A 15,753-nucleotide genomic window follows, 5' to 3' on the forward strand; every position below is an offset into this window, starting at 1 on the left:
AAGTAGTTCAAGAGGGCAGGGATCACAACTTGCTCCCAGAGATTTAATGTATATAAAGTGACAGACTGTTCATAAAGCCTACTTTCTGATTTTGGCAGGAGGCCGCGTTGCATTATCTACATGAGAGAGATAAACAATGAGCTGTGTTAGTTTAATATCTCCAGTATGAAAGAGATCAATGGACTCAGTGAAGTCCAACCTGAATGAAATCAAATTTGCTAATAAATTCTAGTTCAGCAATTTTAGAGTTCTTTTTCTTCTTCCTCAAAGTTAGGAGCAAAGTGGCCAGGGACATGGAAAGTTTCTCTTACAGCAAAGCTTTTCTGAATGCTGTTTTTTTTTAATATTAGATTTTCTGTTCATATATTTTCTGTCCATACATATTTCTGACAAAATAATAATAGCAGCAGTGTAGAGATGTAGAAAGAGTATCACAAGATTTGCCCCCAAATGGTCTGATCTCATCTTTTCTTTTATTGCCTAGCAAGACCAGATTGTTTAGTTTGGCCAATAACTCACATATAGTAACGCTTTGTTCCTTTCATCCATGAAACTAGGCAAACTGCAAAAAGACACAGTGATGTTTTCAGCCCACCATGCACGGCACACCTGACTTTCTTTCAGATTGTATTTTAGATGAATTCCACTGTGCGATGGATGTGTAATGAATGAAAAAGAAAAATGAATATATATATCAACTGACTTCTGATTCTCCCACCTTGGTATTATCGTTTGAAGCAGGTCTGCAACAATCTACCAGTGCAGGGTTTCACATAGTAGCAAATATCTGAAAAGATGACCCAAACAAAATGTTCTAAATTTAAAGGTTCTATAGCCTTCCACGGCGTGGAATATTCTTGTATTAACCCTTTTGCATCCGGTTCTAGCATAATCAGATACAGCATTATTTCTCAGCAATTATAATATTGCAGACCCACTTGCAGTGACGCCCCACTCCTACCCCAGGGAACAGAGGCCTAGACAATGATAGGTGGGACACACTGCGCAAGACAGTGCTCTGGGATTTAAAACTGGCCACACCTTTTATTGACTGCAGTTGTAGGCAAGCTTTGTCTCAGGCACTGGGTTCAGCCTGGGATTAGGAGGCCTCCTCAAGACGCAGTTCCATGTAGTCCCCTGAGGCTACAGAAGAAGAAGAAGAAGAGTTTGGATTTGATATCCCGCCTTTCACTCCCCTTCAGGAGTCTCAAAGCGGCTAACATTCTCCTTTCCCTTCCTCCCCCACAAGAAACACTCTGTGAGGTGAGTGGGGCTGAGAGACTTCAAAGAAGTGTGACTAGCCCAAGGTCACTCAGCAGCTACATGTGGAGGAGCGGAGACGCGAACCCGGTTCCCCAGATTACGAGACTACCGCTCTTAACCACTACACCACACTGGCTCTCCCATCTGCCCCCTCCCCTGCTTGGCTTCTGGACAGAGACTCCCCACGAGAGCCCTCTAACAGGGTACCCTGCAATCGCACCTGCTCAGGATAGGGGCAATGCACCAGTTTACAGTGGTGCCCCGCAAGACGAACGCCTCGCAAGACGGAAAACCCGCTAGATGAAAGGGTTTTCCATTTTTGAGCTGCTTCGCAAGACGAATTTCCCTATGGGATTGCTTCGCAAGACGAAAACGTCTTGCGAGTGTTCCGATTTTTTTTTGCTTTCTCCCCCTTTTTCTAAGCTGCTAAGCCGCTAAGCCTTTAATAGCCGCTAATCCGCTAAACTGCTAAACCGCTAATAGGGTTGCTTCGCAAGACGAAAAAACCGCTAGACGAAGAGACTCGCGGAACGGATTAATTTCGTCTTGCGAGGCACCACTGTACTCCGAGCCAATATTAGACTAAGGATTCCACCCAATGGAATCTCTTATCTGCCCAAACTTGTTGCCAGTGGCAGATGAAGGGGGGTGCGGTGGGGCGAGCTGCCTCGGGTGTCATCCCTGGAGGGGTGACATTCGGAGCACTGCCCCCCCCCCCCGTGACTCCCAAGCTAACCCCGAGCTGTCAGGGGAAGTGGGGAGCTGCGCCACTTTGCCGGCGGCACCCCCCCCTTCCCCCTTCATTTTGGCAGCTTGGGGGAGGCTTGGGAGTCGTGGGCGGGCGGTGCGCCATCGGCAGCTCGCTCCGCCTTCGTGAGCGGCTTGCTCCGCCCTGGACAGCGCGGGCATCTGCTCCACCGCTGACTGTTGCTTATGAGGAAGACAAACCTCCAAATGGGGCCAATCTGTTTGCAGGTATATTCATTCCTGGCTCTGAATACAGCAACCATTAATGAACCATCACAATGATCTGTTATGCAGTGCAGGGGAGAAAAGGTTAGCATGCAAAATAACCACAGCATGAAGAGAATCGTTCTTCTGCTGACTGCAATCCCAAATTCAGGTGCGCCCGGCCTATATAGCTGGGCCCTCTGGTCACTGATTGGCTGATTCAAAACTTTTTTTTTAATAAATATTTATTAAAGTTTTCACAATATTACATAATGGAAAAGAAAAAAGAAAAAACAGTTAAAAACAATTCCATCTTTTTGTCACTTATCTTTCATTTGCTTATTTCCCGGACCTCCTCATACCTCCCTTTTTTGTATTCCAGTTCAATTTATTAGTTCAGCAATTCCTTTCCCTCCTTATTTTATCCTGATCTTTAATCTTAATATATTATAACATTAAATTTTTACCTGTTAAAAATCCAATTTTTCCATATTCTTTTATACCATTACAGCTAGAAACCACTTAAGTTCAATCCAACATCATTCTAACATTCATTAATTTTGCAAAATTTCTGTAAATAGTCTTAAAATTTCTTCCAATCTTCTTCCACCGACTCTTCTCCCTGGTCTCGGATTCTGCCAGTCATTTCAGCCAATTCCATGTAATCCATCACCTTCATCTGCCATTCTTCCAGGGTGGGTAGTTCTTGTGTCTTCCAATACTTTGCAATAAGTATTCTTGCTGCTGTTGTGGCATACATAAAAAAAGACGATTGGCTGATTCAAAACTTGGGGATGGTGGCCATCCTGCTCTCCTTTGTGGCCGACCGGGGGAATTCCCCAGCCGCTGGCTGCACAATGGAGAATACTTTTGGAGAGACCTCTGTGGAGTTGAGGGCCTGATGTGACGAGCTACAACTGCTGTCCACCTGGAGACTGGGTAAGCGGCCATTACAGTGCTCCCCAGTTGCTCAAGGTATTTCTAGATGTGGTGCATGACGCATAATTGGGGCTTTTTTTCAGCCAGAACTTGCTGGAACTCAGTTCCTGCACCTCTTAGGTGGGTGCCATTGCCATTCTAAGAGAACAAGGGAGGTGTCTAGGGTGAGGCATTTTTTTAAGTGAGCTCAATAACGCCCCCTAATGGAAATAGTGGAGTGCTTGTGCTTTGAACCCTGGTTAATTGTCCAGAGAGGAGGGGGATATAAGCAATCCATTGATAACCAGTTAATGTCTTAATTTGACCCTTCTGCTTAATATGAACTTGAAGGTGAGCCAATAGTTAATTGTATTGATTTAGGAATTAGATTTGTTTCTGTGGTATTGTGGCCTAGGGAAACAGAGATCCCGGACATTTGTTCTCATTCTCCCCATTGTTTGCTGCTTCCTCTTCACGCCCTTCTGAAATAATTAGTCAGAAAACAATATCCCTCCCAATGTGGAACACGCGTCAACCTTGCTGGGGGCAAAGAGGAAATTCATGTGGAGGAGGACATCTCTGACGTTTTCTGTGGCTAGTGAGATTCATCCTGCCTCAGCCTGCGTGGCAATAAAATGTCATGAACCAGATGCCATATGATGTTTTGAATATGCATTCCAAAAGGCAAGCCTATTGCTATTGATTACATATACAGGACGCTGCATGCTTTTCATTCAGAAGGCCCCGATAAACTGAAAGCATTCCAGCATCACAGTATGAACCCTTCCTGACGTCCAAGAAGTCCTGCATTTTATTCTCATGGTTGTAAAATTGCAAGCCGCAACCCAGCTCCAGGAACACGGCATTTCACCGCCTTGTAGGTATTGTACGCGGTGGGAGGAGAAGACGGCCTTTTGCCTACTTGATTTTTAAAAGATCCTCAGTGTTTTACTGCAGGAGAGGAAGGGAGTGCAAGATCACATCCTCCCAAGAAGAAGAAAACGATGGGTTTTTGCCGCAGGAGGGAGGACTCGTATTGCTGGTGCTTGGCACTTCGCTATGATTTTGCAGGTCTATCTGAACACTTTTGCAGGACAGCAAGGGAGCACCCAGTGGCCAGGAGAGTAATCAAATGAAATAATAATAATAATTTTTTTAAAAAAATGCTGAAAGGCCACAAAATGACAGACATGGATTGGAGACGTATCTCTCACCCCCAGTTCTGTCTTTAAACTTAAAATCATGGAATCATAGACTCAAAGAGCTGGGAGGGGCCCCAAGGGTCATCTAGGCCAACCCCTGAAATGCAGGGATCTCAACTAAAACATCCAAGAGAGATGGCTATCCGACCTCTGTTTAAAAGCTCCAAAGTCTAATATCTTCTATGGGAGTTTGTTCCACTGTTAAACAGCTCTTACTGACAGAAAGTTTTTCCTCTTGTTTAGTTGGAATTTCCTTTCTTGTTACAGTGGTACCCTGGGTTACATACGCTTCAGGTTACAGACTTCGCTAACCCAGAAATAGTGCTTCAGGTTAAGAACTTTGCTTCAGGATGAGAACAGAAATTGTGCTCCGGCGGCACGGCAGCAGCAAGAGCTAAAGTGGTGCTTCAGGTTAAGAGCAGTTTCAGGTTAAAAACGGACCTCCGGAATGAATTAAGTACTTAACCCGAGGTACCACTGTACTTGAAGCCATTGGTTCAGGTCCTTTCTGCTGCTCCAGAGAAGCGGACACGGAGCAATGGATCCAAACTACAAGAAAGAAGATTCCACCTAAACATTAGGAAGAACTTCCTGACAGTAAGAGCTGTTTGACAGTTGAATTTGCTGCCAAGGAGTGTGGTGGAGTCTCCTCATTTGGAGGTCTTTAAGCAGAGGCTTGACAACCATATGTCAGGAGTGCTCTGATGGTGTTTCCTGCTTGGCAGGGGGTTGGACTCGATGGCCCTTGTGGTCTATTCCAACTCTATGATTCTATGATTCTATGATTCTACCCTCCAGAGCAGGAGGAAACAAGCTGGCTCCACCTTCCATGGAGTAGCCCTTGAGATATCTGAAGGTGGCTCTCATATCTCCTCTGAGTCTCCTCTTTTCCAGGCTAAACATACCCAGCTCCTTCAACCATTCCTAATCAAGCTTGGTTTCCAGACCCTTGATCATCTTGGTAGCCCTCCTCTGCACATGTTCCAGCTTGTCAACATCCTTCTTAAATTGTGGTGCCCAGAACTGGGCACAGGACTCCAGGTGCGGTCTGACCAAGGCAGAATAGAGTGGTACTATTACTTACCTTGATCTGGACACATACTTCTGTTGATGCAGCTGAGAATAGCATTAGCCTTTTTTGCTGCTGCATCACACTGTTGACTTGTGCTAAGCTTGTTGTCCCCTAGATCCTTTTCACGTGTACTACTGGTAAGCCAGGTGTCCCCCATCTTATGTTTGTACAGCTGCAGTACTTTACACTTGTCCCTATTGGAGTTTATTTTGTTAGCTTGTGCCCGGTTCTCCAATCTGTTAAGGTAATTTTGAATCCCAATTCTGTCTTCTGCAGCATGAGCTACCCCTACCAGTTTGGTGTCATCTGAAAATTTGATGAGCATCCCCTCAATTGCTTCATTTATAAAGATGTTGAACAACAATGGGCCCAGGACAAAACCCTGCAGCACCCCACTTATCACTTTTTCCCAGTTACAGATAGGTAGCCGTGTTGGTCTGCCATAGTCAAAATAAAAAAATTCCTTCCAGTAGCACCTTAAAGACCAACTAAGTTAGTTCTTGGTATGAGCTTTCGTGTGCATGCACACTTCTTCAGATACACTGTATCTGAAGAAGTGATACACTGTATCTGAGAAGTGTGCATGCACACGAAAGCTCATACCAAGAACTAACTTAGTTGGTCTTTAAGGTGCTACTGGAAGGAATTTTTTTATTTTCACTTTTTCCCAGTATGATGAGAAACCATTAATGAATACACTTTGGGTTCAGTCAGTCAAATCCGCCTAACAGTTACCGTATTTTTTGCTCTATAAGACTCACTTTTTCCCTCCTAAAAAGTAAGGGGAAATGTGTGTGCGTCTTATGGAGCGAATGCAGGCTGCACAGCTATCCCAGAAGCCAGAACAGCAAGAGAGATTGCTGCTTTCACTGCGCAGCAATCCGTCTTGCTGTTCTGGCTTCTGAGATTCAGAATATTTTTTTTTCTTGTTTTCCTCCTCCAAAAACTAGGTGCGTCTTGTGGTCTGGTGCGTCTTATAGAGCGAAAAATACGGTACCTCATCCAACCCCCATTTCACCAGCTTCCTCACAAGAATATCATGGGGGACTTTGTCAAAATCTTACTGAAATCAAGATACACTATGTTCACACCATTCCCCTGATCCACCAAGCTTGTAACTCCATCAAAAAAAGAAATGAGATTTGTCTGGCATCACTTATTTTTGAGAAACCCATGCTGGGTCTTAGTAATCACAGCATCATTTTATAAGTGCTCACAGGTAGACTGTTACATGCACCCCACCTTTCTTTCTTCTTGAAACTGTCTGCATTGGGGCCTTCAACATTTCACCTTTAAGGACCTTACTTTTTTTTTTTTTTACAGCGTTTGAGTTCCACCAGATAACAGGGAAGTTGAAGTCTGCTGTGGGTACTATATCTCTCTTTTTTGAATGTTTGGTAATCTGCTCTAGGAAGGCATCATCCAAGTCTTCAGTCTGGCTTGGAGGTCTATAGCAGACACTCACAGTAAGGTCACTGTTGTTTCTCTCTCCAACAGCTTTTACCCATATACTGCTTTCAATGCTCCAGGTCATGGATTCTTCACAAGTGTACATATCCTTTACATATAATACTCCTCCTGATCTCTTCCTGTTTGGTTTATTCCTTTTGAGCAAGTTATACCCCTCAATTCCTACATTCCAGTCATGATTCTTATCCCACCAGATTTCAGTAATGCCTACCAGGTCATATTTGCCACCCTGTATTAAAAGCTCCAATTTGTCTTTCTTGTTTCCCATGCTCAGTGCATTTGTGTAGAGACAACTGAAACCATTAATCTGCTCCTTGTAGTTACTAGTGTCAATAAGCATATGAATGGGATAAAGTCCTTCACCAAAGATTCCTGAGTAAGATTACGAGATAAAACGAATTGCATGCCCAGGCAGAGATTCGCCCCCACACCCGACCCCAGGCGAAACCCGGGTGGAATAATGACTTGTGACAATGTGTTACGGGATTAAAATTGGCCACAACTTTATTAAACTTTCAGATGTAGGAAAACCTTGGCTTAGGCATTGGGTGTTTAACCTCCCAGTCCCCAGCTGGGGATCTGGGACACATCAGGGTTAACTACTCTGTCTGGGCATTGGGCTGGCTCTGGAAGACGTATGTCTGAGCAGAGAGCCCACCCCCACCCCATTTCACCGCAACACAGGGGAGTATACTGACAACCTTTTAGTGTATGGCCAGTGACTCCCCTCAACATAGCCCCTTTAACGGGCAACCCTGGGATCGCCACTACGGGGGGGGGGCGTGTGTCACCGCTTCACGCCCCCCCCCCCATTTAGGGAAGATAGACCAAAGGATTCCGCCCAAGGCTTGAAACTGCCAAAGTTGTGACGTTTTGCTACAGGGAAGGCGAAACCTGCCAATGCAGGGAAATTCCTTCCTGGTCCCATCGTAAGACCATAGCAGCGCCCGCATACCTGTAAAGAAGAAGTTAACCTGCAATAAAAGGCCTAAAGGAAAGGATGGTAGGGCAGGCGAAGCTCTGGAGCCGACTGAGAACTCCCATGTAGGCTCCACCCCCTTTTAAGACCCTACCCTTTTTAAGACCCCCTTTTAAGACCCGCTCCCCTGGCTACGCCTCCCCAGTCACAATTGGTTCTTTGAACTGAGGTTTGACGGGAAGCTCAAGGTTCGCAACTTGGGGACGCCGTCCAGGAGTGCTCGGCCGGGAGTCACGTAGCATCGGGGGTGCTGCTCGCGAAGGGCGCCCTCCATTTGATGTGGAGAGTGGTCATTGTATTCTTATCGATCAATAAACAGGAATCAGAGAGTAGAAGTAATTGGGCAGTTCTCACAATGGAGTGCTGGAAGTAGACCCCCAAAGGATCAGTATTGAGACCTGTACTTTTAAACTTGCTTATGAATGATCTGCAGTTAACAGTGGGTATGGGGGGGGGGCAATTGTACATCCCATGGGCATGTGGTCCACATAGGCGCCGACTCCATGGGGCTTGAGGGGGCCCCTCCCCTAGCCCAAAATGCACAGGGTCGGGCTGCATGCCTCCTGCCCTCCCTCCCGAGCAAAAGCTCCACCTTCGGAGCTGATTAATAGGAGCAGCACGCTCTCCCCTATTCGCTTACGAGGAGGCGGCGCCACTTTATTTGCATATTCATGAGCTTATTTATTATTCATGAGCTTTCCCGGGCCCCCCCAATATTTTTTATAAGTCCGCGTCCCTGGTGGTCCACCACTGTGTGAACAGGATGCTGGACCAGCTAGGCCTTTGGTCTGATTTGGCGGGACACTTAGGTTTATATGTACTCTAACCAGAGAGAGCTCCATTCACATGCAAAAATTTATTGTGGGAAAGCTTTCTCAGAGACAGTTGTGGTCCGTTTTTGAAATGTATCAACAGGGTCTGTTCAGTAATTCAGAGCCTAATGCCACTATGTGCTTTCCAGTGGTTTTCTAATGAACTGTGTCCTGAAGTAAATATTTTAATGACCCTCCAACATTACCCTATTCTCTTCCTGAATTTCACAGTGGTTTTAATTTAAAGAGCACTTGTTTTGATCCTCTAATCCGGCTGGTCTGCTATTGAGGGAGGAGAGTACAATGATTTTGCCATCTTATATAATTATTTAGTTGATTACTTGGAGCTTGGTTTAGCCAAATGCCTTTCAATGAAGGACAACACAGATTCTGAGCTGACAAGTACTGCAGTTTATCCTTTCAGGCTCCTGACTGTGTACAATTGATAACCCCGCATTGTTTCCAAGCAAAGAGTGGCAATGGAAAATCTCTATTGATTGCACAGTTGTTGTTTCTCTAGCATATGTGTTCTCACATCAGCAATTACTTTTAATATTTCATAGTATACTCAGTAGCAAGCCTGTTAACAAAATTACCGCTTAATCATTTAGAAAGAAACATAATTCAGTTTTCATATTGAAATTCAGGAATGTCACATTGAATACAATGACCTCTTTTCAAGTAATCTGCCAGACTGAGAAGAGCTTTGCCTCTCTTATTAACCTCTGTCCTGTTATCATATTTTGATTTTCTTTTTCACCACGGGAGTTTGGGCACCTTTTCCTATTGGAAAAGGAAAAGTATGTTGTACTGCATGTTTCCCTATTTGCCCTTGCAGCCAGGACATTAAGGGTCAAACTCTGATTTTTAGAAAATATTTGTTATGGCTCCTAGTTGAACAAATAAAATCATCACTGCACTACTTAACCATTATCGATAGAACTAGTGGGAAGAGCATTGTGGCTGAGCATAGGCAGGGAGAACAGACCTGCAGAAAGGGGGATGTAGAAAGGGGGATGTATGGGACACAGTGAGAAGTGAACAGTCTCAGTTCAAGGATTTCTGCTTGTACAGGTGAACAATCTCTCTCTCTCCTTGCCCTGAGACCCCTGGAATTTCTTCTAGGAGGTCCCTTAACCCTCTCGAGCAGATCTGGAGATGGCACAAATCCTCGCAGTGATGGGTTGTGTTAGCTGGTTACCATCCTAGGTTTCAAGCCTGAACAAGATAAAAACCCGTTCTTGTTTCCAACCTTGCAAAATGTTTTGATGTATCCTTTTGTTGCCTCAATAAGGAATGGCATTTATCTAACAATTCCATTCTTTACTACTCTGCCACAAAAACAAAAGGATGCAACATACTGTGTGTACACACACACACACACACACACACACACACACACGTACACACACACACATACAGTATATATACAGTATGGTTGGGACCAAGACGCTTGTGCTTGAAGAAAATCAGGGCAGGAACAGACCATTATTACATAATTATAGTATTGGATTCTGCCATTTTGTTACATTTGCTCTAAAAAATTGAGTTGATTGCTGTTTCCACATTGGCGCGCATCTGAATCAGTTCTGGGAGTTCCTGGAATGCCACACCATCAATGGCCCTGATTAGGGGAGTGCCACAATGTACTTTGGTGTTCCTGGACATTCCTTGAGTTTCTGGCTCATGCTTTGCATCACTCGAATAGACTTATTTTCATGAAATGAGAAAAAGAAACTGAGAAACCTTCTGTCCACCTGTAACATGTATCAGAATCATTCGGTTTGGGATCCTGTTTGCACTTGGCTGATTCTACATTGCAGAAATGGCTTGGATGCCACATTGAAACAATACTCCACCCATTCTGGTTATGTCTGAACTCAGGAGAACGTGTGAGGCCCAGCGCTTAGCATAGTCACAGATCACATGTTTCCAGGATGGCCCCAAAGTACGTTCCTGCCACTTGGATCTCTCAGGTTCAACTCGTCGATATTATTGCAGTCGAGTGGCATCACCAAGGAGAGGCAATCTTGCTCATCTTGAAACCGAAGAATTAGCTGCAATGGCCAATGGCCCTGATCCCTCACTTGAGTGGGCTGGCTGCTCTTTGCTATCCAGCCTCAAAGTGGGTTAAATAGCTGTATGCAAAGCTGCTGCCTCTGCTCATGAAGCGTAATGAGTCCAGGAATCAATTCAGATGAAAAGGTAGCTGACATTGACAAGCAAACAAACAAAAAATGGTCACTGTGAACAGGACAGATATGTACATTGGCACAAAGTACCCGTATTTTTCTCCCTATAAGACGCACCAGACCACAAGATGCACCTAGTTTTTGGAGGAGGAAAACAAGAAAAAAAACAATCTCAGAAGCCAGAACAGCAAGAGGGATCACTGTGCAGTGAAAGCAGCAATCCCTCTTGCTGTTCTGGCTTCTGGGATAGCTGCACAGCCTGCATTCGCTCCATAAGACGCACACACATTTCCCCTTACTTTTTAGGAGGGAAAAAGTGAGTCTTCTAGAGCAAAAAATACGGTAAATAAAGGAATCCTTTTTTTGAAGTGGGGACGACAGCGACCTACATCGCATCGGTTTTCTTGGTGAAAAGCAGATTGTCATCTAACATGCTACACTTGCAATCAGAAACACAGTGAAGTGGGGGCACATTACTATTTATATTATAGAATAGTAATAGTAGAATTATATCATACCTTCTGAATTAAGAATTTCCAACACATTGAAACAATACAAAAACTGGCCAGTAACAGGACTCTCAGAGCAGGATACAATTTTAAAAGAAACACAATAAAATCATTAAAAATGCAGCAGAACCCACAAAAATCTAGCAAAGCTGTACAGTGCCAAGATAAGTAACAATAATAACTGTTTTTCTGGTTCAGAAAATACATGAAGCTTACCTATCAACAGTGTGACCAGAAATAATATACTCAGTTCATTGGTTTCAATGCCTTGAAATCCTTTGGGAAGCATCCAAAAAGAAACTTCTAGAAATAGTAACTTAGAAATTATACTTAGAATGGTGTCAATTTTCAATCTGCATATATCATCTTTACATTAGCAAGATAGATTTGCCGGAGTGGAAACAGTTAAATAACTAGGTCACTACACTAAGCTATATTGAGTGGTACACAACACCACTAGACAAGCCATGCGATTTAACGAGAACTACACTGATGTTGCACAATTGGGATGAATGTCCATATATTCATCAAAATTGTTTGTTCTCTATCTGTTACTTAAAATTAAACAAAAACAGGACTCCAAATGGTGAAGGAGTAATATTTGGCTAATTGCTGGATCCATCTCCCCAGTCACAGGGAACTCCTGTCTGTGAAGCCTCGTGGCCTGAGGGCAATGGATTGGATCAGTGGCTTCTTTTTATTTGAAAAAAATTGTCATCAGAATTACGCAAACATCACTGTTGGTTGCATCCCATTTCAAGGAAACCAAAGGATTTGGGAGAAAATAGGTCACATGCACTTCATCCCATGTCACATGATTTCCATCCAGAGGCCAATGAGGGTTTAGACCTCTATGCATTTGAACAAGATAACACTGTAATTTTACCCATTCGCATTTTTCATCTTTTCTCAACGTGGAAAGAGTGACCATCTGTTTGAAACCCACAGCAAACTAAATCATTTCCAAAGCTGCTTTTTTAGAGGTAAGGAGATTTAAAATATTGTTTTGGTGGTGTGCAACAGCCGTTCCAAAGACCCTCCAACCCATCTCCTACCCCAGTGTGTGTTAGTGAGACGCATAAAGACAATGATAGATAGCAAGTGAGGCGAAGGAGCCCTAAAGTATATCAGATCTGTATTCAAGGGGTTGCGATCCTCTGCACGCAGACCTGGGAGGAAGCCCCACTGAACACAGGGGGACTTAATTCTGAGTAAATCTGCATAGGATTCCTTTGCATGTGACGTCTCAGGAATGGTCTTGACAGGGAATCTAAAAGGAGCAGAATGGATGGAATGTTTTCTGTTTGAAAGAAAACCAAGGGAAAACCAATGGATTGGGGTGTCTTTTAAGAGAATCTCCAGACATTGTTTTTACTCAAATGTGTTTGTTTACTACTATAGGCAGAATTGCATCAAATACCTTGATATAATAGTGATCATCCAATAATACAGTATGATGATTAAACTTAAATATGACAGAACCTACTTTCTCAGTGTGTCATTATGCTCTAGAATGCTCTAGAATACTCACAATTTTGGTAAAAATAAGACGTAGCAAAGAAAACAATACATCTTACAGTTTAGATGGAATCCTACATTTCTTTTAATATTTTATCTAATATACATGTAACATTATATGAGCTAATCTCCTATTCCTTCTCTTAAAGTTAAAATTTTTGGAGGGGGGAATATAAATTAATATCAGTTTTAGTTTAGTCCATAAGAGCAGTGTAATGTAAAATAAAACTGCATTAGGGTTTTGATTCCAATTTGATATCTAACATTTCTTTTAATATATCATAAAGCTACATTAAATAAAATATAAATGTGAAATGTGAGTTATACAGATCCCAATGTTAAATAACTTCACAGATATGATATTAAATTTCACAGATCCATTGCATGTAATATTTCCATTCTGGAATTAATTAATGTGCTATCCTAAAATGAATCGTATACCGCAAAACAGAAAGCATTTCAATATTCATAAATAATAATACTATCAGAAGAATGTCACACAAATAATATCGATCTTCATTGTCATACAGGTAAAAAATGTAGTAGAATTTCCATGACAATTCTAATACGAACCTATGGTTTTAGATTACAGTGAAATAAATATTTGAAGTACAGCTCCCCAAATTTCACATCAAATGGTAAACGGTACAGGAAATCTAAAAACATGCAGTGCAATTCTAAGCACGTTTACTCAGAAGTAAGTCTCGCTGAGCTCACGGGTGCTTTCTCCTTAATAAGTGAGCTTCATATTACTGCCTTAAGATGTTTACAAGCATAAAAATTTAAAGAATTTTATTCTGAATTGTAAATTGTGCTGAACATTGCCCATTTTTGAAAAATTAAGAGATGGTATACTTATGCTGCAGTCCAGTCCCCCACCCCAATGAAACCAGAAACATACACTGTAATCCTGAGCGTATTAACTCAGAAGTGTGTCCTATTGAGCTCAATGGCACTTATTCCTAATAAGTGTGCTTAGGATTTAAAACCCAAGAACAAAATGAATATTTGGCAAGTCTTTTAATTAGAAAAAGCTGTGTGTGTGTGCCCAAAAGTGTGTAAGCACTACTGCAGAGGTGAAACCGCATGTTTTCTGAATTACTGGGATGGAAAATGGCTTCCTTATTATTTCTTAACGGAAACCCAGATATGAAAATTTGTTGTCTAAATAGAATAAAATGTGAAATGTGCATCACTTTGTAGGATGGAATGTGTTTTTCTGCTTCCCTTTTCATTTTCCACCGTGTAGGCAATGACTTTATGCATTCACAAGAGGGAGGATTTCCTAGAGTTAGAGAACACCTATGAATTATATTCACATTATAAAACTGCCAAAAAGGAGAAATCCATGATTTTTGCATTTTCTCACTACAGAGTGTAATTATGTTGATGAGGCTTCACTGATTGTTCAGAAAAATCAATGTTACAACATCAAGAATCAGTCAGTGCAGCCTTGAATAGAGTTAGTGCTAATTATTTCTGTAAAACAAGTTTTGATCATTTGCTTTTGTCAGGTATTATAAACACGGTGTTCTGTCCAAGCCGAGGAAAAGAAATAAGGAATGTAAGCATATTGTGTATATATATATGTGTGCATGAATACTTGGACACAAATAACAGTCCATTTATATTTAGATCATTTAAAAATACTGTTAAGTATACATGAGACTAATTTGACAAACAAGACACATAAGTGTCATTTCTGGTTTCTGAAGAGGGCATATGGAGGATGATATCCAGAAATATAGAGAAGCCCACTCTTGAATATGCAAGGTTAAAAGAAACAAAAAAAAACCCAGTTACTGCATTTATTTTCATTTTGTACTTCTGCAATGATAGCAGTTCTGTGCGCATGGGACACATGATGTCTCCCCCACCTCTCTGTGACACACCAGTTCTCTTTCAGCAAGGGAAGTTGTGACTTTGCATGTGTCATGCATTTCTAGGGCGTAGAATGACTTAAGTGTATGTAAAAATAATCACGGTTTGTAGAGAACTAGTAAGTTGCTCAGAAATATAGGTAAGAATCCTGAAAGGAATAATGCAGTGGCCTAAAAGTGGATCTCCTCACAAGTGGCAATTTCAGGAGGAAATTGCCCCTCTGCACTGAGCACAGTCGACTCCGTCTGCTGAGCAGTCCAAACACAGCACGAATGCCACTGCCTTGCTCCAGTCTCTGCAACAGCCTTGCAAGACAAACGAGATCATTCAGTGTGGATTTTACCTTTTTAGCAAAAATCTGCGTTACCCAGGAACAAAGACCACAATCCCACACAGAATTAAACTCACTTACATCAATAGGCATTAAAGAGACTTAACTGTGCTTTGGATTGCTCCCATATAATAAGATTCTTTTTTTAAAAAACAAAACAAAACCCTTATCTTGATTTTAATTCAGGCTGAGATTTAGGTGAAGTGAAAACAGATCTGGACTGACAGTTTTAGAGCTTGCTGTCAAGGTCAGAATGGAGTGTGCTCAGTTTATGAGGCTTCAGATACGGAAGAGGAGAGAAAGATTTCTGAGATCCATAATCTCTACTGGCAAACATTAGCAATAAGATCATTTCATGAACAAACCCAACATGAATTATTTATATATCTTTTAAGTTCAACATAGTTTCCTTAAACAGCAATTCTTATCTTGTGCATCACTCCTGGATGTCTGAGTTCAATGAAGATTTCTCCCAAGTAAAGGGCTATAGTATTGCAGCCCCTCTCACTTGGATTTTGTTATTTAGTATCTTCCAGCCTTTACGATCCCTTTTGTGATAATCTTTTGCTCGGGGTGAAATCCTAACCCCAGCCGGTCCCCACTGCGGCTTAATGGAGCACTGCGTCCATAGCCCCACGACACAAACCAGTTGGGG

At 42.4% G+C, this 15,753-nt stretch overlaps 1 protein-coding gene across 25 annotated transcripts in view; it reads left to right on the top strand.

Moving 5' to 3' along the window:
- Positions 1-2,178: 2,178 nt before the first annotated feature.
- PCBP3 (poly(rC) binding protein 3) overlaps positions 2,179-15,753 on the top strand; it is a gene marked incomplete at both ends in the record, with an annotated part of 77,163 nt that continues 63,588 nt past the window's right edge. For 21 of the 25 annotated variants that reach the window (XM_083474389.1, XM_083474415.1, XM_083474399.1 and 18 more), the window contains one exon: positions 12,212-12,351. Of the gene's footprint in view, positions 2,239-3,072; positions 3,154-3,400; positions 3,484-6,729; positions 6,771-12,211; positions 12,352-15,753 lie in introns of those variants that run through there. The other 4 variants (XM_083474419.1, XM_083474400.1, XM_083474411.1 and 1 more) reach the window with 4 other exon arrangements.

This window comes from Podarcis liolepis, assembly GCF_965112155.1.
Source record: "Podarcis liolepis genome assembly, chromosome: 1".
In the NCBI taxonomy this organism is placed as follows: Eukaryota; Metazoa; Chordata; class Lepidosauria; order Squamata; family Lacertidae; genus Podarcis; species Podarcis liolepis.